At 47.3% G+C, this 25,648-nt stretch overlaps 16 non-coding genes across 16 annotated transcripts; all 16 read left to right on the top strand.

Annotated features, from left to right (window-relative positions):
- The first annotated feature begins 7,143 nt into the window (after positions 1-7,143).
- Positions 7,144-7,227, top strand: TRNAR-UCU (transfer RNA arginine (anticodon UCU)). Its single transcript is given in 2 exon segments — positions 7,144-7,180; positions 7,192-7,227. It is a non-coding gene; the product is annotated as a tRNA-Arg (tRNA).
- A 791-nt stretch (positions 7,228-8,018) lies between these two features.
- On the top strand, positions 8,019-8,092 carry TRNAN-GUU (transfer RNA asparagine (anticodon GUU)). Its single transcript has one exon. It is a non-coding gene; the product is annotated as a tRNA-Asn (tRNA).
- Positions 8,093-8,599: 507 nt separating this feature from the next.
- TRNAR-UCU (transfer RNA arginine (anticodon UCU)) lies at positions 8,600-8,683 on the top strand. Its single transcript is given in 2 exon segments — positions 8,600-8,636; positions 8,648-8,683. It is a non-coding gene; the product is annotated as a tRNA-Arg (tRNA).
- Positions 8,684-9,474: 791 nt separating this feature from the next.
- Positions 9,475-9,548, top strand: TRNAN-GUU (transfer RNA asparagine (anticodon GUU)). Its single transcript has one exon. It is a non-coding gene; the product is annotated as a tRNA-Asn (tRNA).
- Positions 9,549-10,061: 513 nt separating this feature from the next.
- On the top strand, positions 10,062-10,145 carry TRNAR-UCU (transfer RNA arginine (anticodon UCU)). The gene is given in 2 exon segments: positions 10,062-10,098; positions 10,110-10,145. It is a non-coding gene; the product is annotated as a tRNA-Arg (tRNA).
- A 1,380-nt stretch (positions 10,146-11,525) lies between these two features.
- On the top strand, positions 11,526-11,609 carry TRNAR-UCU (transfer RNA arginine (anticodon UCU)). Its single transcript is given in 2 exon segments — positions 11,526-11,562; positions 11,574-11,609. It is a non-coding gene; the product is annotated as a tRNA-Arg (tRNA).
- Positions 11,610-12,400: 791 nt separating this feature from the next.
- TRNAN-GUU (transfer RNA asparagine (anticodon GUU)) lies at positions 12,401-12,474 on the top strand. The gene has a single exon. It is a non-coding gene; the product is annotated as a tRNA-Asn (tRNA).
- Positions 12,475-13,864: 1,390 nt separating this feature from the next.
- TRNAN-GUU (transfer RNA asparagine (anticodon GUU)) lies at positions 13,865-13,938 on the top strand. Its single transcript has one exon. It is a non-coding gene; the product is annotated as a tRNA-Asn (tRNA).
- A 515-nt stretch (positions 13,939-14,453) lies between these two features.
- TRNAR-UCU (transfer RNA arginine (anticodon UCU)) lies at positions 14,454-14,537 on the top strand. Its single transcript is given in 2 exon segments — positions 14,454-14,490; positions 14,502-14,537. It is a non-coding gene; the product is annotated as a tRNA-Arg (tRNA).
- Positions 14,538-15,328: 791 nt separating this feature from the next.
- Positions 15,329-15,402, top strand: TRNAN-GUU (transfer RNA asparagine (anticodon GUU)). The gene has a single exon. It is a non-coding gene; the product is annotated as a tRNA-Asn (tRNA).
- A 515-nt stretch (positions 15,403-15,917) lies between these two features.
- On the top strand, positions 15,918-16,001 carry TRNAR-UCU (transfer RNA arginine (anticodon UCU)). The gene is given in 2 exon segments: positions 15,918-15,954; positions 15,966-16,001. It is a non-coding gene; the product is annotated as a tRNA-Arg (tRNA).
- Positions 16,002-16,792: 791 nt separating this feature from the next.
- On the top strand, positions 16,793-16,866 carry TRNAN-GUU (transfer RNA asparagine (anticodon GUU)). The gene has a single exon. It is a non-coding gene; the product is annotated as a tRNA-Asn (tRNA).
- Positions 16,867-18,256: 1,390 nt separating this feature from the next.
- TRNAN-GUU (transfer RNA asparagine (anticodon GUU)) lies at positions 18,257-18,330 on the top strand. Its single transcript has one exon. It is a non-coding gene; the product is annotated as a tRNA-Asn (tRNA).
- Positions 18,331-19,709: 1,379 nt separating this feature from the next.
- On the top strand, positions 19,710-19,783 carry TRNAN-GUU (transfer RNA asparagine (anticodon GUU)). The gene has a single exon. It is a non-coding gene; the product is annotated as a tRNA-Asn (tRNA).
- A 2,842-nt stretch (positions 19,784-22,625) lies between these two features.
- Positions 22,626-22,699, top strand: TRNAN-GUU (transfer RNA asparagine (anticodon GUU)). Its single transcript has one exon. It is a non-coding gene; the product is annotated as a tRNA-Asn (tRNA).
- Positions 22,700-25,543: 2,844 nt separating this feature from the next.
- TRNAN-GUU (transfer RNA asparagine (anticodon GUU)) lies at positions 25,544-25,617 on the top strand. The gene has a single exon. It is a non-coding gene; the product is annotated as a tRNA-Asn (tRNA).
- The last annotated feature ends 31 nt before the right edge of the window (positions 25,618-25,648 follow it).

The following is a 25,648-nucleotide window of genomic DNA, read 5'->3' as shown; positions in this document are numbered from 1 at the left end:
TCCTCCTCCTCCTCCTCTGGCCATACACACTGAAAGGATGACAGGCAAGCAGCATCTGTCCCCTCAGCAGTGGGCCAAGCTGTCTCTTCTCCCTCCTCCTCATGCTCCTCCCCGTTCTCCTCAACGCGCTGAGATATAGACATGAGGTTGCTCTGACTATCCAGCGACATACTGTCTTCCCACGCCTCCGTTTCGGATTCCAAAGCGTCTGCCTTTATGCTTTGCAGGGAACTTCTCAAGAGGCATAGCAGAGGAATGGTGACGCTAATGATTGCAGCATCCCCGCTCACCATCTGGGTAGACTCCTCAAATTTTCCAAGGACCTGGCTGATGGCTGCCAACCAGGCCCACTCTTCTGTAAATAATTGAGGAGGCTGACTCCCACTGCGACGCGCAAGTTGGAGTTGGTATTCCACTATAGCTCTACGCTGCTCATAGAGTCTGGCCAACATGTGGAGCGTAGAGTTCCACTGTGTGGGCACGTCGCACAGCAATCGGTGCACTGGCAGATTAAACCGATGTTGCAGGGTTCGCAGGGTGGCAGCGTGCGTGTGGGATTTGCGGAAATGTGCGCAGAGCTGGCGCACCTTTCTGAGCAGGTATGACAAGTGGGGGTAGCTTTTCAGAAAGCGCTGAACCACCAAATTAAAGACATGGGCCAGGCATGGCACGTGCGTGAGGCTGCCGAGCTGCAGAGCCGCCACCAGGTTACGGCCGTTGTCACACACGACCGTGCCCGGTTGGAGGCTCAGCGGCGCAAGCCAGCGGTCGGTCTGCTCTGTCAGACCCTGCAGCAGTTCTTGGGCCGTGTGGCTCTTCTCTCCTAAGCTGAGTAGTTTCAGCACGGCCTGCTGACGCTTGCCCACCACTGTGCTGACACGCCGCGTGACACCGACTGCTGGCGACGTGCTGCTGCTGCTGACACATCTTGATTGCGAGACAGAGGTTGCGTGGGAGGAGGAGGAGGGTGGTTTAGTGGAGGAAGCATACACCCCCGCAGATACCACCACCGAGCTGGGGCACGCAATTCGGGGGGTGGGTAGGACGTGAGCGGTCCCAGGCTCTGACTCTGTCCCAGCCTCCACTAAATTCACCCAATGTGCCGTCAGGGAGATATAGTGGCCCTGCCCGCCTGTGCTTGTCCACGTGTCCATTGTTAAGTGGACCTTGGCAGTAACCGCGTTGGTGAGGGCGCGTACAATGTTGCGGGAGACGTGGTCGTGCAGGGCTGGGACGGCACATCGGGAAAGGTAGTGGCGACTGGGAACCGAGTAGCGCGGGGCCGCCGCCGCCATCATGCTTTTGAAAGCCTCCGTTTCCACAAGCCTATACGGCAGCATCTCTAGGCTGATCAATTTTGCAATGTGCACGTTTAACGCTTGAGCGTGCGGGTGCGTGGCGTCATACTTGCGCTTGCGCTCAAACTGTGGCGCTAGCGACGTCTGGACGCTACGCTGAGAGACATTGCTGGATGGGGCCGAGGACAGCGGAGGTGAGGGTGTGGGTGCAGGCCAGGATACGGTACTGCCTGTGTCCTCAGAGGGGGTTGGATCTCAGTGGCAGGTTGGGGCACAGGGGGAGAGGCAGTGGTGCAAACCGGAGGCGGTGAACGGGCATCATCCCACCTTGTGGGGTGCTTGGCCATCATATGCCTGCGCATGCTGGTGGTGGTGCCTCCCCAGCTGATCTTGGCGCGACAAAGGTTGCACACCACTGTTCGTCGGTCGTCAGGCGTCTCTGTGAAAAACTGCCACACCGTAGAGCACCTTGACCTCTGCAGGGTGGCTTGGCGCGAGGGGGCGCTTTGGGAACCAGTTGGTGGATTATTCGGTCTGGCCCTGCCTCTACCCCTGGCCACCGCAGTGGCTCGGCCTGTGCCCACACCCTGACTTGGGCCTCCGCGTCCTCGCCCGCGTCCACGTCCTATAGGCCTACCCCTACCCCTCAGCACGGTGTATTAGCAGTAGTGCAGAAACAGAACGCTGTAATTAAATGTGCCGCTTATTGGCCTGTGGTTGGAGGCTGACTTTGTTTACGGAACCCCAGGAAATAATTAGGCGCAAGCCTGCTGTAACACTTAGCTGGCTGCGTATTTATTTGGAGAACTACTACCCCCAGCAGACACGGACCCAGAACACTGAGCAGAGTGACAGGCAGGCCAAATGAATTTTTTCCAAATACTTTTTTTTTCAAAAGGACCACTGCGTATATTCAATCTATAATATGTCTTCTGGCCCTGCCTACACAATTCCGTCCCTGATGTGTGTGTCACGGAACTGCAGTGTTGCACTGTTATTAACTGCAACAGACCGGTGATTTCAGAGCCAGGAAATAATTTGGCGCAAGCCTGCTGTAACACTTAGCTGGCTGCGTATTTATTTGGAGAACTACTACCCCCAGCAGACACGGACCCAGAACACTGAGCAGAGTGACAGGCAGGCCAAATAGATTTTTTTCAAATACTTTTTTTCAAAAGGACCACTGCGTATATTCAATCTATAATATGTCTTCTGGCCCTGCCTACACAATTCTGTCCCTGATGTGTGTGTCACGGAACTGCAGTGTTGCACTGTTATTAACTGCAACAGACTGGTGATTTCAGAGCCAGGAAATAATTTGGCGCAAGCCTGCTGTAACACTTAGCTGGCTGCGTATTTATTTGGAGAAATACTACCCCCAGCAGACACGAACCCAGAACACTGAGCAGAGTGACAGACAGGCCAAATAGATTTTTTTCAAATATTTTTTTTAAAAGGACCACTGCATATATTCAATCTATAATATGTCTTCTGGCCCTGCCTACACAATTCTATCCCTGGAGTATTACTGCAGGGCGCAATGCTCTGCACGGCCGATATACCAAAAAAAAAAAAAAAAGTGCAACACTGCTAAAAGCAGCCTCCACAGTACTGCACATGGTTAGATGTGGCCCTAAGAAGGACCGTTGGGGTTCTTGAAGCCTACACTAACTCCTAACACTCTCCCTATAGCAGCTCCAACACGATACCACTGTCCCTCAGCTATCTCACAACGCATCTGAGGCGAGCCGCGGGAGGGGCCGATTTTTATACTCGGGTGACACCTGATCTCCCCAGCCACTCACTGCAGGGGGGTGGTACAGGGCTTGAACGTCGCAGAGGGAAGTTGTAATGCCTTCCCTGTCTTTCAATTGGCCAGAAAAGCGCGCTAACGTCTCAGAGAAGAAAGTGAAAGTAACCCGAACATCGCGTGGTACTCGTTACGAGTAACGAGCATCTCTAACACGCTAATACTCGAACGAGTATCAAGCTCGGACGAGTTCGTTCGCTCATCTCTAGTTTTTAATGATTGTAGTTTTTCTGGTTGAAGTAATAAAAGTCTGTATTTACAGTTTTAAGATTTAAGTCACTTAGCTTTCCCACTTAACTTTCCTGACAAAGCTGAACCCCCAATAAAATGGGAAAATATTAAGTAATTCTTGTGTATATCACTCAACACTACTGTTATCATGGGCGTATAATCTGGCATGAGTGGGTATGAATTGGCCTAGGCCATAATATACCAGAGGTATAATCTAGCCTAGGCCCTTTTAACCCCAGGTATATTCCAGACTGGGGGTATACTCTGGCCTGTTACACCGGTGTCATCCTGTGTTCTTCCTCCCTGACCTCCATCTTTGTTCTTCCTGCACTGGTGTATGAAATTTCCACAAAGAATTGTGAGTGTGTATCCAGATAATCCATCTGCAAGTAAAGTTCCAGTTGTTGACCGTTCCCAGCAACTGAGTTTCTCAAGTCAACTGTGTGTGGACTCTTATTTTTCTCATCAGATATCCTACAGAGTAAGGAATGGTGGCGTCACCGGTGACAAGATTCTTCCAGTCCACTATACTATTTATTAAGGTAACAGCTGTCCTAGCATTGCCTAGAGAGGCCTGCCAGCACCTTGGCCGAGTATCACACGCGTCTCTCCAGGAAGGAGTTGGTAGTTCCATCGTGACATCCCTGACAAATACCCTGCCATCTCCTCAGGGGTGTGCCTTGTGCCTCGGTCGCTGCAACTCTATTAGAATTGGGGCATTATTACTATTTGGGGGTGATGATCGTATTTGAGCCACTGAGGAGGACATAATTACTAGTTGCGGCCACTAGAATAAAGGGTCGTGCACATTGGCAAGAGCGATATCGGGTTGTGATTCATGGCCCGCTATCGCTCTTGATAACCTTTTAAAACCCTTGGATGCAAAGCGCTTTCATGTGAAAATAGCCTCACATCACTCCAGGGAATCCCACTGGTGGCAGCAGCGCCGGCCCCATTGAAAGCAATAGGAGAGTTTTGCAATCCTCTGCCACTGCTGTGATAGCAATCACAGAGGATTCCTCCATCCACGCAGGGAGTCCTGTCATCACTGAACACAGTATTAAGTGATAAGAAGACTCCCTGCGGGGATGAAGAAATTCCCTGCCACTGCTCTCACAGCAAAGGATTGCGATGTTGCTGGGGAGTCCCCTCATCAATGAACACACTGCTACTGCAAGTGGCCGGAACTGCTACCTCATGTGTGAATGAGCCCATCCAAAATAATGGGTTTCATATTTATGCGTCTCGCAATGCACAAATGTCACGAGATAGCCTTGCCAGTGTGAAGGCACCCTTAAGAAAATGAAGACTGAGGAGTTTACAGGGTGTTGGGTGGCCAAAAAGTACAGAGAGTTATTGTATAAAGCACTTTCAATGTGTACAAAGATAAAAACTGTGAGTAGGGAGAAAAAGTCCCCTTAATTTGGAGTTGAAAGTTGTAATGAAGCACAGGAAGGCCCAGACATACTGGTGCGGGCTGATAAAAACATGGCTGAAAAAGAACTGTGGGATCTCATGGTGGTCCAGAAGAAAGAATGAGTCAACGTTTTTAGCCCTCCTGTACTCTTTTGTGTAACAAGAAACACAACAGCTTTTCATGAGTTGTTACTTCTACCTTGCCATGATCTAGGAGGCAATAAAATCACCCTAGAGTTTTAAAGTGCTGCCAAGTATAAACCTTGGAGGATGTGGGCATCCTGCTACCTCTCTCATGCAAAGCGAGCGCTCTACCATTTGAGCTAATCCAATTTGTCAATGAAATCTAATCCCATTTAACAGAGGCTGATGCTTTTAATACTTCAGCAGTGCCATGCTGAGCATTAAAGAGCTATCATCTGATTGTAACATTGTACAAGTTCTTGGAATAGTAGAGACGCAGTGAATATCCAAAAATGGTTTGGCTTCATTAAATTATTTTCACAAGAATCTTCTGTCTTTAACTAAAAGTGTGGACGTGTATTGTGAAATCTGGAATGAATGTATGTAACTATATATCTTGATTATGTAATTTGTTTAATCCTTCCCTTTTTTGTATGTTTGATACACCCACTATAAAGTAAGAGGGTGCGGCTCTAGAAGTGACTAAACTCAGCATGTTTCTCATCTGGTTTATGTAAAGGGTGTGGTCATAGACAAATTTCATGCTTAACTCTACCTGATCTAAAAAAATCATAACTACTTTCACACCCTTGACAGCTATATATACCTATCTACTCTTGTCAGCAATCTTAGCACACTTACAGCATTCAAGCGTTTCCAAAGTTGAGGCCCTTTTTTTTTTAAGTATAGATGTCACGAAAGTGAGATGCACTGGCCTTTTCACAGCCACAAATTGACTACGCGCAAGGTTTAGGAGTTACAATGGATAGCGCATTGGACTTCTAGAGTGAAAGTGATTCAAAGGTTGTGGGTTCGAGTCCTACCAGAGTCATATGTTCTAGCGCACTGTGGTAGCTTGTTGTGTGCTCTCAGGCAAAAAACCTGCCTAGGACTTCATTTGTTGTCGTAGCCCTGCCTTGAAGCTTTTTAAGGCGACTGATTTAGCATTCAGTTTTGATCTGCATTGCAAAGGGAAGAGCCCTTTATTAAATGGCATATTAGAAAAAACTTTCTGATAGTGAGAGTGATCAATGAGTGGTACAGGTTACCACGGGTGGTGATGAGTTCTCCTTCCATGGAAGTGTTCAAACAAAGGCTGGACAACTATCTGTCTGGAATGATTTAGGTAATCCTGCACTGAGCAGGGGTTTGGACCCCATGACCCTGGAGTTGGAAGCTCTACCATTCTATGATCTTCTGTATTTAGGCATGTATGTCTGCATTGACAGAGAAGAGGACATTTTTTAAGAAACAAAGCGATTTCTCAAACTATGCTGTCCAGGAAGATGTTGATGTGGTAGGGACTGCAAAAAAGGGAGCTTCCTAGCAGAGGATGGTTTCGATCCATCGACCTCTGGGTTATGGGTCCAGCACGCTTCTGCTGCGCCACTCTGCCACATTAGGATAGCTTACAAGGCGCTGGTGAGGCCAAGCTGAGGAAGCCTTTGACTGTTGCTAAGCCGCTAACAGGGAGCCACTCTCCGTGGGCAGTTGGGTACTCTTTGGAGTCACGCTGTTGTGTTCTAGTTTATCTCTTCTTTTCCTTTTTTTGATATTATTGCTTAGGTAGTCACCTGAGAGAATATAGTTGACCTGACTGAGGATTTGGCCTGTGGCACAATGTGTGGTTGTCTCTGTGGCGCAATCGGTTAGCGCGTTCGGCTGTTAACCGAAAGGTTGGTGGTTCAAGGCCGCCCAGGGACGGGCTTGCCTTTTGTTTGCGCCGTATGTTACACGTAAAGACTTGGCTGTCAGTGTCTGAGCCGTTTGAAAGCTTCAAAATGGTAATGCTAGCCAAAAAGGTCCTTCGAGCTGGCATTGAACCAGCGACCTAAGGATTAGCTAATTTGCTTCTACAGTCCTCCGCTCAACCAGCTGAGCTATCGAAGGCCAGTTCTTTGAACGCCAAAGATAAAAAGGCCATCATGCTAGAGTTTCAAAGCGCTGGCAAGTAAAGATCTTGGAGGATGCGGGCATCGATCCAGCTACCTCTCGCATGCGAAGCGAGCGCTCTACCATGTGAGCTAATCCCCCTTGACTGCTGTTTACACACCTGTCTACTCTGATCAGCAATTTTAGCACATTCCCAGCATTCAAGAGTTTCCAAAGTTGAGGGCTTTTTTTTTTTTAAGTATAGATGTCACGAAAGTGAGATGCACTGGCCTTTTCACAGCCAAAAATTGACTATGCGGAAGGCTTAAGAGTGGCTCTGTGGCGCAATGGATAGCGCATTGGACTTCTAGAGTGAAAGTGATTCAAAGGTTGTGGGTTCGAGTCCCACCAGAGTCGTACTTTCTAGCGCACTGTGGTAGCTTGTTGTGTGCTCTTAGGCAAAAAACCTGCCTAGGACTTCATTTGTTATCGTAGCCCTGCCTTGAAGCTTTTTAAGGCGACTGATTTAGCATTCAGTTTTGATCTGCAGTGCAAAGGGAAGAGCCCTTTTCTAAATGGCATATTAGAAAAAACTTTCTGACAGTGAGAGTGATCAATGAGTGGTACAGGTTACCACGGGTGGTGATGAGTTCTCCTTCCATGGAAGTGTTCAAACAAAGGCTGGACAAAGATCTGTCTGGAATGATTTAGGTAATCCTGCACTGAGCAGGTGCTTGGACCCGATGACCCTTCCAACTCTACCATTCTATGATCTTCTGTATTTAGGCATGTATGTCTGCATTGACAGAGAAGAGGACATTTTTTAAGAAACAAAGCGATTTCTCAAATTGGGCTGTCCAGGAAGATGTTGATGTGGTAGGGACTGCAAAAACCAAGCTTCCTAGCAGAGGATGGTTTCGATCCATCGACCTCTGGGTTATGGGCCCAGCACGCTTCCGCTGCGCCACTCTGCTGCATTGGGATAGCTTACAAGGTGCTGGTGAGGCAAAGCTGAGGAAGCCTCTGACTGTTACTAAGCCGCTAACAGGGAGCCACTCTCCGTGGGCAGTTGGGTACTCTTTTGAGTCACGCTGTTGTGTTCTAGTTTATCCTTTCTTTTCCTTTTTTTGATATTATTGTTTAGGTAGTCACCTGAGAGAATATAGTTGACCTGACTGAGGATTTGGCCAGCGGCACGATGTGTGGTTGTCTCTGTGGCGCAATCGGTTAGCGCGTTCGGCTGTTAACCGAAAGGTTGGTGGTTCAAGCCCACCCAGGGACGGGCTTGCCTTTTGTTTGCGCCGTATGTTACACGTAAAGACGTGGCTGTCAGTGTGTCTGAGCCGTTTAAAAGCTTCAAAATGGTAATGCTAGCCAAAAAGGTCCTTCGAGCCAGAATTGAACCAGCGACCTAAGGATTGCTAATTTGCTTCTACAGTCCTCCGCTCTACCAGCTGAGCTATCGAAGGCCAGTTCTTTGAGCGCCAAAGATAAAAAGGCCATCATGCTAGAGTTTCAAAGCGCTGGCAAGTAAAGATGTTGGAGGATGCAGGCATCGATCCCGCTACCTCTCGCATGCGAAGCGAGCGCTCTACCATGTGAGCTAATCCCCCTTGCCTGCTGCTTCCACCTTTCTACTCTGATCAGCAATTTTAGCACATTCCCAGCATTCAAGAGTTTCCAAAGTTGAGGGCTTTTTTTTTTTTTTTTTTTAAGTATAGATGTCACAAAAGTGAGATGCACTGGCCTTTTCACAGCCAAAAATTGACTATGCGGAAGGCTTAAGAGTGGCTCTGTGGCGCAATGGATAGCGCATTGGACTTCTAGAGTGAAAGTGATTCAAAGGTTGTGGGTTCGAGTCCCACCAGAGTCGTACTTTCTAGCGCACTGTGGTAGCTTGTTGTGTGCTCTTAGGCAAAAAACCTGCCTAGGACTTCATTTGTTATCGTAGCCCTGCCTTGAAGCTTTTTAAGGCGACTGATTTAGCATTCAGTTTTGATCTGCAGTGCAAAGGGAAGAGCCCTTTTCTAAATGGCATATTAGAAAAAACTTTCTGACGGTGAGAGTGATCAATGAGTGGTACAGGTTACCACGGGTGGTGATGAGTTCTCCTTCCATGGAAGTGTTCAAACAAAGGCTGGACAAAGATCTGTCTGGAATGATTTAGGTAATCCTGCACTGAGCAGGTGCTTGGACCCGATGACCCTTCCAACTCTACCATTCTATGATCTTCTGTATTTAGGCATGTATGTCTGCATTGACAGAGAAGAGGACATTTTTTAAGAAACAAAGCGATTTCTCAAATTGGGCTGTCCAGGAAGATGTTGATGTGGTAGGGACTGCAAAAACCAAGCTTCCTAGCAGAGGATGGTTTCGATCCATCGACCTCTGGGTTATGGGCCCAGCACGCTTCCGCTGCGCCACTCTGCTGCATTGGGATAGCTTACAAGGTGCTGGTGAGGCAAAGCTGAGGAAGCCTCTGACTGTTACTAAGCCGCTAACAGGAAGCCACTCTCCGTGGGCAGTTGGGTACTCTTTTGAGTCACGCTGTTGTGTTCTAGTTTATCTCTTCTTTTCCTTTTTTTGATATTATTGTTTAGGTAGTCACCTGAGAGAATATAGTTGACCTGACTGAGGATTTGGCCAGCGGCAAAATGTGTGGTTGTCTCTGTGGCGCAATCGGTTAGCGCGTTCGGCTGTTAACCGAAAGGTTGGTGGTTCAAGCCCACCCAGGGACGGGCTTGCCTTTTGTTTGCGCCATATGTTACACGTAAAGACGTGGCTGTCAGTGTGTCTGAGCCGTTTAAAAGCTTCAAAATGGTAATGCTAGCCAAAAAGGTCCTTCGAGCCGGAATTGAACCAGCGACCTAAGGATTGCTAATTTGCTTCTACAGTCCTCCGCTCTACCAGCTGAGCTATCGAAGGCCAGTTCTTTGAGCGCCAAAGATAAAAAGGCCATCATGCTAGAGTTTCAAAGCGCTGGCAAGTAAAGATGTTGGAGGATGCAGGCATCGATCCCGCTACCTCTCGCATGCGAAGCGAGCGCTCTACCATGTGAGCTAATCCCCCTTGCCTGCTGCTTCCACCTGTCTACTCTGATCAGCAATTTTAGCACATTCCCAGCATTCAAGAGTTTCCAAAGTTGAGGGCTTTTTTTTTTTTTTTTTTTTTTTTTAAGTATAGATGTCACAAAAGTGAGATGCACTGGCCTTTTCACAGCCAAAAATTGACTATGCGGAAGGCTTAAGAGTGGCTCTGTGGCGCAATGGATAGCGCATTGGACTTCTAGAGTGAAAGTGATTCAAAGGTTGTGGGTTCGAGTCCCACCAGAGTCGTACTTTCTAGCGCACTGTGGTAGCTTGTTGTGTGCTCTCAGGCAAAAAACCTGCCTAGGACTTCATTTGTTATCGTAGCCCTGCCTTGAAGCTTTTTAAGGCGACTGATTTAGCATTCAGTTTTGATCTGCAGTGCAAAGGGAAGAGCCCTTTTCTAAATGGCATATTAGAAAAAACTTTCTGACAGTGAGAGTGATCAATGAGTGGTACAGGTTACCACGGGTGGTGATGAGTTCTCCTTCCATGGAAGTGTTCAAACAAAGGCTGGACAAAGATCTGTCTGGAATGATTTAGGTAATCCTGCACTGAGCAGGTGCTTGGACCCGATGACCCTTCCAACTCTACCATTCTATGATCTTCTGTATTTAGGCATGTATGTCTGCATTGACAGAGAAGAGGACATTTTTTAAGAAACAAAGCGATTTCTCAAATTGGGCTGTCCAGGAAGATGTTGATGTGGTAGGGACTGCAAAAACCAAGCTTCCTAGCAGAGGATGGTTTCGATCCATCGACCTCTGGGTTATGGGCCCAGCACGCTTCCGCTGCGCCACTCTGCTGCATTGGGATAGCTTACAAGGTGCTGGTGAGGCAAAGCTGAGGAAGCCTCTGACTGTTACTAAGCCGCTAACAGGGAGCCACTCTCCGTGGGCAGTTGGGTACTCTTTTGAGTCACGCTGTTGTGTTCTAGTTTATCTCTTCTTTTCCTTTTTTTGATATTATTGTTTAGGTAGTCACCTGAGAGAATATAGTTGACCTGACTGAGGATTTGGCCAGCGGCACGATGTGTGGTTGTCTCTGTGGCGCAATCGGTTAGCGCGTTCCGCTGTTAACCGAAAGGTTGGTGGTTCAAGCCCACCCAGGGTCGGGCTTGCCTTTTGTTTGCGCCGTATGTTACACGTAAAGACGTGGCTGTCAGTGTGTCTGAGCCGTTTAAAAGCTGCAAAATGGTAATGCTAGCCAAAAAGGTCCTTCGAGCCGGAATTGAACCAGCGACCTAAGGATTGCTAATTTGCTTCTACAGTCCTCCGCTCTACCAGCTGAGCTATCGAAGGCCAGTTCTTTGAGCGCCAAAGATAAAAAGGCCATCATGCTAGAGTTTCAAAGCGCTGGCAAGTAAAGATGTTGGAGGATGCAGGCATCGATCCCGCTACCTCTCGCATGCGAAGCGAGCGCTCTACCATGTGAGCTAATCCCCCTTGCCTGCTGCTTCCACCTGTCTACTCTGATCAGCAAATTTTAGCACATTCCCAGCATTCAAGAGTTTCCAAAGTTGAGGGCTTTTTTTTTTTTTTTTTTTTTTTTTTAAGTATAGATGTCACAAAAGTGAGATGCACTGGCCTTTTCACAGCCAAAAATTGACTATGCGGAAGGCTTAAGAGTGGCTCTGTGGCGCAATGGCTAGCGCATTGGACTTCTAGAGTGAAAGTGATTCAAAGGTTGTGGGTTCGAGTCCCACCAGAGTCGTACTTTCTAGCGCACTGTGGTAGCTTGTTGTGTGCTCTTAGGCAAAAAACCTGCCTAGGACTTCATTTGTTATCGTAGCCCTGCCTTGAAGCTTTTTAAGGCGACTGATTTAGCATTCAGTTTTGATCTGCAGTGCAAAGGGAAGAGCCCTTTTCTAAATGGCATATTAGAAAAAACTTTCTGACGGTGAGAGTGATCAATGAGTGGTACAGGTTACCACGGGTGGTGATGAGTTCTCCTTCCATGGAAGTGTTCAAACAAAGGCTGGACAAAGATCTGTCTGGAAAGATTTAGGTAATCCTGCACTGAGCAGGTGCTTGGACCCGATGACCCTTCCAACTCTACCATTCTATGATCTTCTGTATTTAGGCATGTATGTCTGCATTGACAGAGAAGAGGACATTTTTTAAGAAACAAAGCGATTTCTCAAATTGGGCTGTCCAGGAAGATGTTGATGTGGTAGGGACTGCAAAAACCAAGCTTCCTAGCAGAGGATGGTTTCGATCCATCGACCTCTGGGTTATGGGCCCAGCACGCTTCCGCTGCGCCACTCTGCTGCATTGGGATAGCTTACAAGGTGCTGGTGAGGCAAAGCTGAGGAAGCCTCTGACTGTTACTAAGCCGCTAACAGGGAGCCACTCTCCGTGGGCAGTTGGGTACTCTTTTGAGTCACGCTGTTGTGTTCTAGTTTATCCTTTCTTTTCCTTTTTTTGATATTATTGTTTAGGTAGTCACCTGAGAGAATATAGTTGACCTGACTGAGGATTTGGCCAGCGGCACGATGTGTGGTTGTCTCTGTGGCGCAATCGGTTAGCGCGTTCGGCTGTTAACCGAAAGGTTGGTGGTTCAAGCCCACCCAGGGACGGGCTTGCCTTTTGTTTGCGCCGTATGTTACACGTAAAGACGTGGCTGTCAGTGTGTCTGAGCCGTTTAAAAGCTTCAAAATGGTAATGCTAGCCAAAAAGGTCCTTCGAGCCGGAATTGAACCAGCGACCTAAGGATTGCTAATTTGCTTCTACAGTCCTCCGCTCTACCAGCTGAGCTATCGAAGGCCAGTTCTTTGAGCACCAAAGATAAAAAGGCCATCATGCTAGAGTTTCAAAGCGCTGGCAAGTAAAGATGTTGGAGGATGCAGGCATCGATCCCGCTACCTCTCGCATGCGAAGCGAGCGCTCTACCATGTGAGCTAATCCCCCTTGCCTGCTGCTTCCACCTGTCTACTCTGATCAGCAATTTTAGCACATTCCCAGCATTCAAGAGTTTCCAAAGTTGAGGGCTTTATTTTTTATTTTTTTTTTTTTTTTAAGTATAGATGTCACAAAAGTGAGATGCACTGGCCTTTTCACAGCCAAAAATTGACTATGCGGAAGGCTTAAGAGTGGCTCTGTGGCGCAATGGCTAGCGCATTGGACTTCTAGAGTGAAAGTGATTCAAAGGTTGTGGGTTCGAGTCCCACCAGAGTTGTACTTTCTAGCGCACTGTGGTAGCTTGTTGTGTGCGCTTAGGCAAAAAACCTGCCTAGGACTTCATTTGTTATCGTAGCCCTGCCTTGAAGCTTTTTAAGGCGACTGATTTAGCATTCAGTTTTGATCTGCAGTGCAAAGGGAAGAGCCCTTTTCTAAATGGCATATTAGAAAAAACTTTCTGACGGTGAGAGTGATCAATGAGTGGTACAGGTTACCACGGGTGGTGATGAGTTCTCCTTCCATGGAAGTGTTCAAACAAAGGCTGGACAAAGATCTGTCTGGAAAGATTTAGGTAATCCTGCACTGAGCAGGTGCTTGGACCCGATGACCCTTCCAACTCTACCATTCTATGATCTTCTGTATTTAGGCATGTATGTCTGCATTGACAGAGAAGAGGACATTTTTTAAGAAACAAAGCGATTTCTCAAATTGGGCTGTCCAGGAAGATGTTGATGTGGTAGGGACTGCAAAAACCAAGCTTCCTAGCAGAGGATGGTTTCGATCCATCGACCTCTGGGTTATGGGCCCAGCACGCTTCCGCTGCGCCACTCTGCTGCATTGGGATAGCTTACAAGGTGCTGGTGAGGCAAAGCTGAGGAAGCCTCTGACTGTTACTAAGCCGCTAACAGGGAGCCACTCTCCGTGGGCAGTTGGGTACTCTTTTGAGTCACGCTGTTGTGTTCTAGTTTATCTCTTCTTTTCCTTTTTTTGATATTATTGTTTAGGTAGTCACCTGAGAGAATATAGTTGACCTGACTGAGGATTTGGCCAGCGGCACAATGTGTGGTTGTCTCTGTGGCGCAATCGGTTAGCGCGTTCGGCTGTTAACCGAAAGGTTGGTGGTTCAAGCCCACCCAGGGACGGGCTTGCCTTTTGTTTGCGCCGTATGTTACACGTAAAGACGTGGCTGTCAGTGTGTCTGAGCCGTTTAAAAGCTTCAAAATGGTAATGCTAGCCAAAAAGGTCCTTCGAGCCGGAATTGAACCAGCGACCTAAGGATTGCTAATTTGCTTCTACAGTCCTCCGCTCTACCAGCTGAGCTATCGAAGGCCAGTTCTTTGAGCGCCAAAGATAAAAAGGCCATCATGCTAGAGTTTCAAAGCGCTGGCAAGTAAAGATGTTGGAGGATGCAGGCATCGATCCCGCTACCTCTCGCATGCGAAGCGAGCGCTCTACCATGTGAGCTAATCCCCCTTGCCTGCTGCTTCCACCTGTCTACTCTGATCAGCAATTTTAGCACATTCCCAGCATTCAAGAGTTTCCAAAGTTGAGGGCTTTATTTTTTTTTTTTTTTTTTTTTTTAAGTATAGATGTCACAAAAGTGAGATGCACTGGCCTTTTCACAGCCAAAAATTGACTATGCGGAAGGCTTAAGAGTGGCTCTGTGGCGCAATGGCTAGCGCATTGGACTTCTAGAGTGAAAGTGATTCAAAGGTTGTGGGTTCGAGTCCCACCAGAGTCGTACTTTCTAGCGCACTGTGGTAGCTTGTTGTGTGCGCTTAGGCAAAAAACCTGCCTAGGACTTCATTTGTTATCGTAGCCCTGCCTTGAAGCTTTTTAAGGCGACTGATTTAGCATTCAGTTTTGATCTGCAGTGCAAAGGGAAGAGCCCTTTTCTAAATGGCATATTAGAAAAAACTTTCTGACGGTGAGAGTGATCAATGAGTGGTACAGGTTACCACGGGTGGTGATGAGTTCTCCTTCCATGGAAGTGTTCAAACAAAGGCTGGACAAAGATCTGTCTGGAAAGATTTAGGTAATCCTGCACTGAGCAGGTGCTTGGACCCGATGACCCTTCCAACTCTACCATTCTATGATCTTCTGTATTTAGGCATGTATGTCTGCATTGACAGAGAAGAGGACATTTTTTAAGAAACAAAGCGATTTCTCAAATTGGGCTGTCCAGGAAGATGTTGATGTGGTAGGGACTGCAAAAACCAAGCTTCCTAGCAGAGGATGGTTTCGATCCATCGACCTCTGGGTTATGGGCCCAGCACGCTTCCGCTGCGCCACTCTGCTGCATTGGGATAGCTTACAAGGTGCTGGTGAGGCAAAGCTGAGGAAGCCTCTGACTGTTACTAAGCCGCTAACAGGGAGCCACTCTCCGTGGGCAGTTGGGTACTCTTTTGAGTCACGCTGTTGTGTTCTAGTTTATCTCTTCTTTTCCTTTTTTTGATATTATTGTTTAGGTAGTCACCTGAGAGAATATAGTTGACCTGACTGAGGATTTGGCCAGCGGCACAATGTGTGGTTGTCTCTGTGGCGCAATCGGTTAGCGCGTTCGGCTGTTAACCGAAAGGTTGGTGGTTCAAGCCCACCCAGGGACGGGCTTGCCTTTTGTTTGCGCCGTATGTTACACGTAAAGACGTGGCTGTCAGTGTGTCTGAGCCGTTTAAAAGCTTCAAAATGGTAATGCTAGCCAAAAAGGTCCTTCGAGCCGGAATTGAACCAGCGACCTAAGGATTGCTAATTTGCTTCTACAGTCCTCCGCTCTACCAGCTGAGCTATCGAAGGCCAGTTCTTTGAGCGCCAAAGATAAAAAGGCCATCATGCTAGAGTTTCAAAGCGCTGGCAAGTAAAGATGTTGGAGGATGCAGGCATCGATCCCGCTACCTCTCGCATGCGAAGCGAGCGCTCTACCATGTGAGCTAATCCCCCTTGCCTGCTGCTTCCACCTGTCTACTCTGATCAGCAATTTTAGCACATTCCCAGCATTCAAGAGTTTCCAAAGTTGAGGGCTTTATTTTTTTTTTTTTTTTTTTTTTTAAGTATAGATGTCACAAAAGTGAGATGCACTGGCCTTTTCACAGCCAAAAATTGACTATGCGGAAGGCTTAAGAGTGGCTCTGTGGCGCAATGGCTAGCGCATTGGACTTCTAGAGTGAAAGTGATTCAAAGGTTGTGGGTTCGAGTCCCACCAGAGTCGTACTTTCTAGCGCACTGTGGTAGCTTGTTGTGTGCGCTTAGGCAAAAAACCTGCCTAGGACTTCATTTGTTATCGTAGCCCTGCCTTGAAGCTTTTTAAGGCGACTGATTTAGCATTCAGTTTTGATCTGCAGTGCAAAGGGAAGAGCCCTTTTCTAAATGGCATATTAGAAAAAACTTTCTGACGGTGAGAGTGATCAATGAGTGGTACAGGTTACCACGGGTGGTGATGAGTTCTCCTTCCATGGAAGTGTTCAAACAAAGGCTGGACAAAGATCTGTCTGGAAAGATTTAGGTAATCCTGCACTGAGCAGGTGCTTGGACCCGATGACCCTTCCAACTCTACCATTCTATGATCTTCTGTATTTAGGCATGTATGTCTGCATTGACAGAGAAGAGGACATTTTTTAAGAAACAAAGCGATTTCTCAAATTGGGCTGTCCAGGAAGATGTTGATGTGGTAGGGACTGCAAAAACCAAGCTTCCTAGCAGAGGATGGTTTCGATCCATCGACCTCTGGGTTATGGGCCCAGCACGCTTCCGCTGCGCCACTCTGCTGCATTGGGATAGCTTACAAGGTGCTGGTGAGGCAAAGCTGAGGAAGCCTCTGACTGTTACTAAGCCGCTAACAGGGAGCCACTCTCCGTGGGCAGTTGGGTACTCTTTTGAGTCACGCTGTTGTGTTCTAGTTTATCTCTTCTTTTCCTTTTTTTGATATTATTGTTTAGGTAGTCACCTGAGAGAATATAGTTGACCTGACTGAGGATTTGGCCAGCGGCACAATGTGTGGTTGTCTCTGTGGCGCAATCGGTTAGCGCGTTCGGCTGTTAACCGAAAGGTTGGTGGTTCAAGCCCACCCAGGGACGGGCTTGCCTTTTGTTTGCGCCGTATGTTACACGTAAAGACGTGGCTGTCAGTGTGTCTGAGCCGTTTAAAAGCTTCAAAATGGTAATGCTAGCCAAAAAGGTCCTTCGAGCCGGAATTGAACCAGCGACCTAAGGATTGCTAATTTGCTTCTACAGTCCTCCGCTCTACCAGCTGAGCTATCGAAGGCCAGTTCTTTGAGCGCCAAAGATAAAAAGGCCATCATGCTAGAGTTTCAAAGCGCTGGCAAGTAAAGATGTTGGAGGATGCAGGCATCGATCCCGCTACCTCTCGCATGCGAAGCGAGCGCTCTACCATGTGAGCTAATCCCCCTTGCCTGCTGCTTCCACCTGTCTACTCTGATCAGCAATTTTAGCACATTCCCAGCATTCAAGAGTTTCCAAAGTTGAGGGCTTTATTTTTTTTTTTTTTTTTTTTTTTAAGTATAGATGTCACAAAAGTGAGATGCACTGGCCTTTTCACAGCCAAAAATTGACTATGCGGAAGGCTTAAGAGTGGCTCTGTGGCGCAATGGCTAGCGCATTGGACTTCTAGAGTGAAAGTGATTCAAAGGTTGTGGGTTCGAGTCCCACCAGAGTTGTACTTTCTAGCGCACTGTGGTAGCTTGTTGTGTGCGCTTAGGCAAAAAACCTGCCTAGGACTTCATTTGTTATCGTAGCCCTGCCTTGAAGCTTTTTAAGGCGACTGATTTAGCATTCAGTTTTGATCTGCAGTGCAAAGGGAAGAGCCCTTTTCTAAATGGCATATTAGAAAAAACTTTCTGACGGTGAGAGTGATCAATGAGTGGTACAGGTTACCACGGGTGGTGATGAGTTCTCCTTCCATGGAAGTGTTCAAACAAAGGCTGGACAAAGATCTGTCTGGAAAGATTTAGGTAATCCTGCACTGAGCAGGTGCTTGGACCCGATGACCCTTCCAACTCTACCATTCTATGATCTTCTGTATTTAGGCATGTATGTCTGCATTGACAGAGAAGAGGACATTTTTTAAGAAACAAAGCGATTTCTCAAATTGGGCTGTCCAGGAAGATGTTGATGTGGTAGGGACTGCAAAAACCAAGCTTCCTAGCAGAGGATGGTTTCGATCCATCGACCTCTGGGTTATGGGCCCAGCACGCTTCCGCTGCGCCACTCTGCTGCATTGGGATAGCTTACAAGGTGCTGGTGAGGCAAAGCTGAGGAAGCCTCTGACTGTTACTAAGCCGCTAACAGGGAGCCACTCTCCGTGGGCAGTTGGGTACTCTTTTGAGTCACGCTGTTGTGTTCTAGTTTATCTCTTCTTTTCCTTTTTTTGATATTATTGTTTAGGTAGTCACCTGAGAGAATATAGTTGACCTGACTGAGGATTTGGCCAGCGGCACAATGTGTGGTTGTCTCTGTGGCGCAATCGGTTAGCGCGTTCGGCTGTTAACCGAAAGGTTGGTGGTTCAAGCCCACCCAGGGACGGGCTTGCCTTTTGTTTGCGCCGTATGTTACACGTAAAGACGTGGCTGTCAGTGTGTCTGAGCCGTTTAAAAGCTTCAAAATGGTAATGCTAGCCAAAAAGGTCCTTCGAGCCGGAATTGAACCAGCGACCTAAGGATTGCTAATTTGCTTCTACAGTCCTCCGCTCTACCAGCTGAGCTATCGAAGGCCAGTTCTTTGAGCGCCAAAGATAAAAAGGCCATCATGCTAGAGTTTCAAAGCGCTGGCAAGTAAAGATGTTGGAGGATGCAGGCATCGATCCCGCTACCTCTCGCATGCGAAGCGAGCGCTCTACCATGTGAGCTAATCCCCCTTGCCTGCTGCTTCCACCTGTCTACTCTGATCAGCAATTTTAGCACATTCCCAGCATTAAAGAGTTTCCAAAGTTGAGGGCTTTTTTTTTTTTTTTTAAGTATAGATGTCACAAAAGTGAGATGCACTGGCCTTTTCACAGCCAAAAATTGACTATGCGGAAGGCTTAAGAGTGGCTCTGTGGCGCAATGGATAGCGCATTGGACTTCTAGAGTGAAAGTGATTCAAAGGTTGTGGGTTTGAGTCCCACCAGAGTCGTACTTTCTAGCGCACTGTGGTAGCTTGTTGTGTGCTCTTAGGCAAAAAACCTGCCTAGGACTTCATTTGTTATCGTAGCCCTGCCTTGAAGCTTTTTAAGGCGACTGATTTAGCATTCAGTTTTGATCTGCAGTGCAAAGGGAAGAGCCCTTTTCTAAATGGCATATTAGAAAAAACTTTCTGACGGTGAGAGTGATCAATGAGTGGTACAGGTTACCACGGGTGGTGATGAGTTCTCCTTCCATGGAAGTGTTCAAACAAAGGCTGGACAAAGATCTGTCTGGAATGATTTAGGTAATCCTGCACTGAGCAGGTGCTTGGACCCGATGACCCTTCCAACTCTACCATTCTATGATCTTCTGTATTTAGGCATGTATGTCTGCATTGACAGAGAAGAGGACATTTTTTAAGAAACAAAGCGATTTCTCAAATTGGGCTGTCCAGGAAGATGTTGATGTGGTAGGGACTGCAAAAACCAAGCTTCCTAGCAGAGGATGGTTTCGATCCATCGACCTCTGGGTTATGGGCCCAGCACGCTTCCGCTGCGCCACTCTGCTGCATTGGGATAGCTTACAAGGTGCTGGTGAGGCAAAGCTGAGGAAGCCTCTGACTGTTACTAAGCCGCTAACAGGGAGCCACTCTCCGTGGGCAGTTGGGTACTCTTTTGAGTCACGCTGTTGTGTTCTAGTTTATCTCTTCTTTTCCTTTTTTTGATATTATTGTTTAGGTAGTCACCTGAGAGAATATAGTTGACCTGACTGAGGATTTGGCCAGCGGCACAATGTGTGGTTGTCTCTGTGGCGCAATCGGTTAGCGCGTTCGGCTGTTAACCGAAAGGTTGGTGGTTCAAGCCCACCCAGGGACGGGCTTGCCTTTTGTTTGCGCCGTATGTTACACGTAAAGACGTGGCTGTCAGTGTGTCTGAGCCGTTTAAAAGCTTCAAAATGGTAATGCTAGCCAAAAAGGTCCTTCGAGCCGGAATTGAACCAGCGACCTAAGGATTGCTAATTTGCTTCTACAGTCCTCCGCTCTACCAGCTGAGCTATCGAAGGCCAGTTCTTTGAGCGCCAAAGATAAAAAGGCCATCATGCTAGAGTTTCAAAGCGCTGGCAAGTAAAGATGTTGGAGGATGCAGGCATCAATCCCGCTACCTCTCGCATGCGAAGCGAGCGCTCTACCATGTGAGCTAATCCCCCTTGCCTGCTGCTTCCACCTGTCTACTCTGATCAGCAATTTTAGCACATTCCCAGCATTCAAGAGTTTCCAAAGTTGAGGGCTTTTTTTTTTTTTTTTTAAGTATAGATGTCACAAAAGTGAGATGCACTGGCCTTTTCACAGCCAAAAATTGACTATGCGGAAGGCTTAAGAGTGGCTCTGTGGCGCAATGGATAGCGCATTGGTCTTCTAGAGTGAAAGTGATTCAAAGGTTGTGGGTTCGAGTCCCACCAGAGTCGTACTTTCTAGCGCACTGTGGTAGCTTGTTGTGTGCTCTTAGGCAAAAAACCTGCCTAGGACTTCATTTGTTATCGTAGCCCTGCCTTGAAGCTTTTTAAGGCGACTGATTTAGCATTCAGTTTTGATCTGCAGTGCAAAGGGAAGAGCCCTTTTCTAAGTGGCATATTAGAAAAAACTTTCTGACGGTGAGAGTGATCAATGAGTGGTACAGGTTACCACGGGTGGTGATGAGTTCTCCTTCCATGGAAGTGTTCAAACAAAGGCTGGACAAAGATCTGTCTGGAATGATTTAGGTAATCCTGCACTGAGCAGGTGCTTGGACCCGATGACCCTTCCAACTCTACCATTCTATGATCTTCTGTATTTAGGCATGTATGTCTGCATTGACAGAGAAGAGGACATTTTTTAAGAAACAAAGCGATTTCTCAAATTGGGCTGTCCAGGAAGATGTTGATGTGGTAGGGACTGCAAAAACCAAGCTTCCTAGCAGAGGATGGTTTCGATCCATCGACCTCTGGGTTATGGGCCCAGCACGCTTCTGCTGCGCCACTCTGCTGCATTGGGATAGCTTACAAGGTGCTGGTGAGGCAAAGCTGAGGAAGCCTCTGACTGTTACTAAGCCGCTAACAGGGAGCCACTCTCCGTGGGCAGTTGGGTACTCTTTTGAGTCACGCTGTTGTGTTCTAGTTTATCTCTTCTTTTCCTTTTTTTGATATTATTGTTTAGGTAGTCACCTGAGAGAATATAGTTGACCTGACTGAGGATTTGGCCAGCGGCACAATGTGTGGTTATCTCTGTGGCGCAATCGGTTAGCGCGTTCGGCTGTTAACCGAAAGGTTGGTGGTTCAAGCCCACCCAGGGACGGGCTTGCCTTTTGTTTGCGCCGTATGTTACACGTAAAGACGTGGCTGTCAGTGTGTCTGAGCCGTTTAAAAGCTTCAAAATGGTAATGCTAGCCAAAAAGGTCCTTCGAGCCGGAATTGAACCAGCGACCTAAGGATTGCTAATTTGCTTCTACAGTCCTCCGCTCTACCAGCTGAGCTATCGAAGGCCAGTTCTTTGAGCGCCAAAGATAAAAAGGCCATCATGCTAGAGTTTCAAAGCGCTGGCAAGTAAAGATGTTGGAGGATGCAGGCATCGATCCCGCTACCTCTCGCATGCGAAGCGAGCGCTCTACCATGTGAGCTAATCCCCCTTGCCTGCTGCTTCCACCTGTCTACTCTGATCAGCAATTTTAGCACATTCCCAGCATTCAAGAGTTTCCAAAGTTGAGGTTTTTTTTTTATTTTTTTTTATTTTTAAGTATAGATGTCACAAAAGTGAGATGCACTGGCCTTTTCACAGCCAAAAATTGACTATGCGGAAGGCTTAAGAGTGGCTCTGTGGTGCAATGGATAGCGCATTGGACTTCTAGAGTGAAAGTGATTCAAAGGTTGTGGGTTCGAGTCCCACCAGAGTCGTACTTTCTAGCGCACTGTGGTAGCTTGTTGTGTGCTCTTAGGCAAAAAAACCTGCCTAGGACTTCATTTGTTATCGTAGCCCTGCCTTGAAGCTTTTTAAGGCGACTGATTTAGCATTCAGTTTTGATCTGCAGTGCAAAGGGAAGAGCCCTTTTCTAAATGGCATATTAGAAAAAACTTTCTGACGGTGAGAGTGATCAATGAGTGGTACAGGTTACCACGGGTGGTGATGAGTTCTCCTTCCATGGAAGTGTTCAAACAAAGCCTGGACAAAGATCTGTCTGGAATGATTTAGGTAATCCTGCACTGAGCAGGTGCTTGGACCCGATGACCCTTCCAACTCTACCATTCTATGATCTTCTGTATTTAGGCATGTATGTCTGCATTGACAGAGAAGAGGACATTTTTTAAGAAACAAAGCGATTTCTCAAATTGGGCTGTCCAGGAAGATGTTGATGTGGTAGGGACTGCAAAAACCAAGCTTCCTAGCAGAGGATGGTTTCGATCCATCGACCTCTGGGTTATGGGCCCAGCACGCTTCTGCTGCGCCACTCTGCTGCATTGGGATAGCTTACAAGGTGCTGGTGGTGCAAAGCTGAGGAAGCCTCTGACTGTTACTAAGCCGCTAACAGGGAGCCACTCTCCGTGGGCAGTTGGGTACTCTTTTGAGTCACGCTGTTGTGTTCTAGTTTATCTCTTCTTTTCCTTTTTTTGATATTATTGTTTAGGTAGTCACCTGAGAGAACATAGTTGACCTGACTGAGGATTTGGCCAGCGGCACAATGTGTGGTTGTCTCTGTGGCGCAATCGGTTAGCGCGTTCGGCTGTTAACCGAAAGGTTGGTGGTTCAAGCCCACCCAGGGACGGGCTTGCCTTTTGTTTGCGCCGTATGTTACACGTAAAGACGTGGCTGTCAGTGTGTCTGAGCCGTTTAAAAGCTTCAAAATGGTAATGCTAGCCAAAAAGGTCCTTCGAGCCGGAATTGAACCAGCGACCTAAGGATTGCTAATTTGCTTCTACAGTCCTCCGCTCTACCAGCTGAGCTATCGAAGGCCAGTTCTTTGAGCGCCAAAGATAAAAAGGCCATCATGCTAGAGTTTCAAAGCGCTGGCAAGTAAAGATGTTGGAGGATGCAGGCATCGATCCCGCTACCTCTCGCATGCGAAGCGAGCGCTCTACCATGTGAGCTAATCCCCCTTGCCTGCTGCTTCCACCTGTCTACTCTGATCAGCAATTTTAGCACATTCCCAGCATTCAAGAGTTTCCAAAGTTGAGGGCTTTTTTTTTTTTTTTTTTTTAAGTATAGATGTCACAAAAGTGAGATGCACTGGCCTTTTCACAGCCAAAAATTGACTATGCGGAAGGCTTAAGAGTGGCTCTGTGGCGCAATGGATAGCGCATTGGTCTTCTAGAGTGAAAGTGATTCAAAGGTTGTAGGTTCGAGTCCCACCAGAGTCGTACTTTCTAGCGCACTGTGGTAGCTTGTTGTGTGCTCTTAGGCAAAAAACCTGCCTAGGACTTCATTTGTTATCGTAGCCCTGCCTTGAAGCTTTTTAAGGCGACTGATTTAGCATTCAGTTTTGATCTGCAGTGCAAAGGGAAGAGCCCTTTTCTAAGTGGCATATTAGAAAAAACTTTCTGACGGTGAGAGTGATCAATGAGTGGTACAGGTTACCACGGGTGGTGATGAGTTCTCCTTCCATGGAAGTGTTCAAACAAAGGCTGGACAAAGATCTGTCTGGAATGATTTAGGTAATCCTGCACTGAGCAGGTGCTTGGACCCGATGACCCTTCCAACTCTACCATTCTATGATCTTCTGTATTTAGGCATGTATGTCTGCATTGACAGAGAAGAGGACATTTTTTAAGAAACAAAGCGATTTCTCAAATTGGGCTGTCCAGGAAGATGTTGATGTGGTAGGGACTGCAAAAACCAAGCTTCCTAGCAGAGGATGGTTTCGATCCATCGACCTCTGGGTTATGGGCCCAGCACGCTTCCGCTGCGCCACTCTGCTGCATTGGGATAGCTTACAAGGTGCTGGTGAGGCAAAGCTGAGGAAGCCTCTGACTGTTACTAAGCCGCTAACAGGGAGCCACTCTCCGTGGGCAGTTGGGTACTCTTTTGAGTCACGCTGTTGTGTTCTAGTTTATCTCTTCTTTTCCTTTTTTTGATATTATTGTTTAGGTAGTCACCTGAGAGAATATAGTTGACCTGACTGAGGATTTGGCCAGTGGCACAATGTGTGGTTATCTCTGTGGCGCAATCGGTTAGCGCGTTCGGCTGTTAACCGAAAGGTTGGTGGTTCAAGCCCACCCAGGGACGGGCTTGCCTTTTGTTTGCGCCGTATGTTACACGTAAAGACGTGGCTGTCAGTGTGTCTGAGCCGTTTAAAAGCTTCAAAATGGTAATGCTAGCCAAAAAGGTCCTTCGAGCCGGAATTGAACCAGCGACCTAAGGATTGCTAATTTGCTTCTACAGTCCTCCGCTCTACCAGCTGAGCTATCGAAGGCCAGTTCTTTGAGCGCCAAAGATAAAAAGGCCATCATGCTAGAGTTTCAAAGCGCTGGCAAGTAAAGATGTTGGAGGATGCAGGCATCGATCCCGCTACCTCTCGCATGCGAAGCGAGCGCTCTACCATGTGAGCTAATCCCCCTTGCCTGCTGCTTCCACCTATCTACTCTGATCAGCAATTTTAGCACATTCCCAGCATTCAAGAGTTTCCAAAGTTGAGGGTTTTTTTTTATTTTTTTTTATTTTTAAGTATAGATGTCACAAAAGTGAGATGCACTGGCCTTTTCACAGCCAAAAATTGACTATGCGGAAGGCTTAAGAGTGGCTCTGTGGCGCAATGGATAGCGCATTGGTCTTCTAGAGTGAAAGTGATTCAAAGGTTGTGGGTTCGAGTCCCACCAGAGTCGTACTTTCTAGCGCACTGTGGTAGCTTGTTGTGTGCTCTTAGGCAAAAAACCTGCCTAGGACTTCATTTGTTATCGTAGCCCTGCCTTGAAGCTTTTTAAGGCGACTGATTTAGCATTCAGTTTTGATCTGCAGTGCAAAGGGAAGAGCCCTTTTCTAAATGGCATATTAGAAAAAACTTTCTGACGGTGAGAGTGATCAATGAGTGGTACAGGTTACCACGGGTGGTGATGAGTTCTCCTTCCATGGAAGTGTTCAAACAAAGGCTGGACAAAGATCTGTCTGGAATGATTTAGGTAATCCTGCACTGAGCAGGTGCTTGGACCCGATGACCCTTCCAACTCTACCATTCTATGATCTTCTGTATTTAGGCATGTATGTCTGCATTGACAGAGAAGAGGACATTTTTTAAGAAACAAAGCGATTTCTCAAATTGGGCTGTCCAGGAAGATGTTGATGTGGTAGGGACTGCAAAAACCAAGCTTCCTAGCAGAGGATGGTTTCGATCCATCGACCTCTGGGTTATGGGCCCAGCACGCTTCCGCTGCGCCACTCTGCTGCATTGGGATAGCTTACAAGGTGCTGGTGAGGCAAAGCTGAGGAAGCCTCTGACTGTTACTAAGCCGCTAACAGGGAGCCACTCTCCGTGGGCAGTTGGGTACTCTTTTGAGTCACGCTGTTGTGTTCTAGTTTATCTCTTCTTTTCCTTTTTTTGATATTATTGTTTAGGTAGTCACCTGAGAGAATATAGTTGACCTGACTGAGGATTTGGCCAGCGGCACAATGTGTGGTTGTCTCTGTGGCGCAATCGGTTAGCGCGTTCGGCTGTTAACCGAAAGGTTGGTGGTTCAAGCCCACCCAGGGACGGGCTTGCCTTTTGTTTGCGCCGTATGTTACA

The sequence above is a fragment of the Eleutherodactylus coqui genome, chromosome 1 (assembly GCF_035609145.1).
Source record: "Eleutherodactylus coqui strain aEleCoq1 chromosome 1, aEleCoq1.hap1, whole genome shotgun sequence".
Taxonomy (NCBI): domain Eukaryota; kingdom Metazoa; phylum Chordata; class Amphibia; order Anura; family Eleutherodactylidae; genus Eleutherodactylus; species Eleutherodactylus coqui.
The sequence above is the reverse complement of the archived record's forward strand: the minus strand, read 5'-3'. Positions and strand labels throughout refer to the sequence as shown.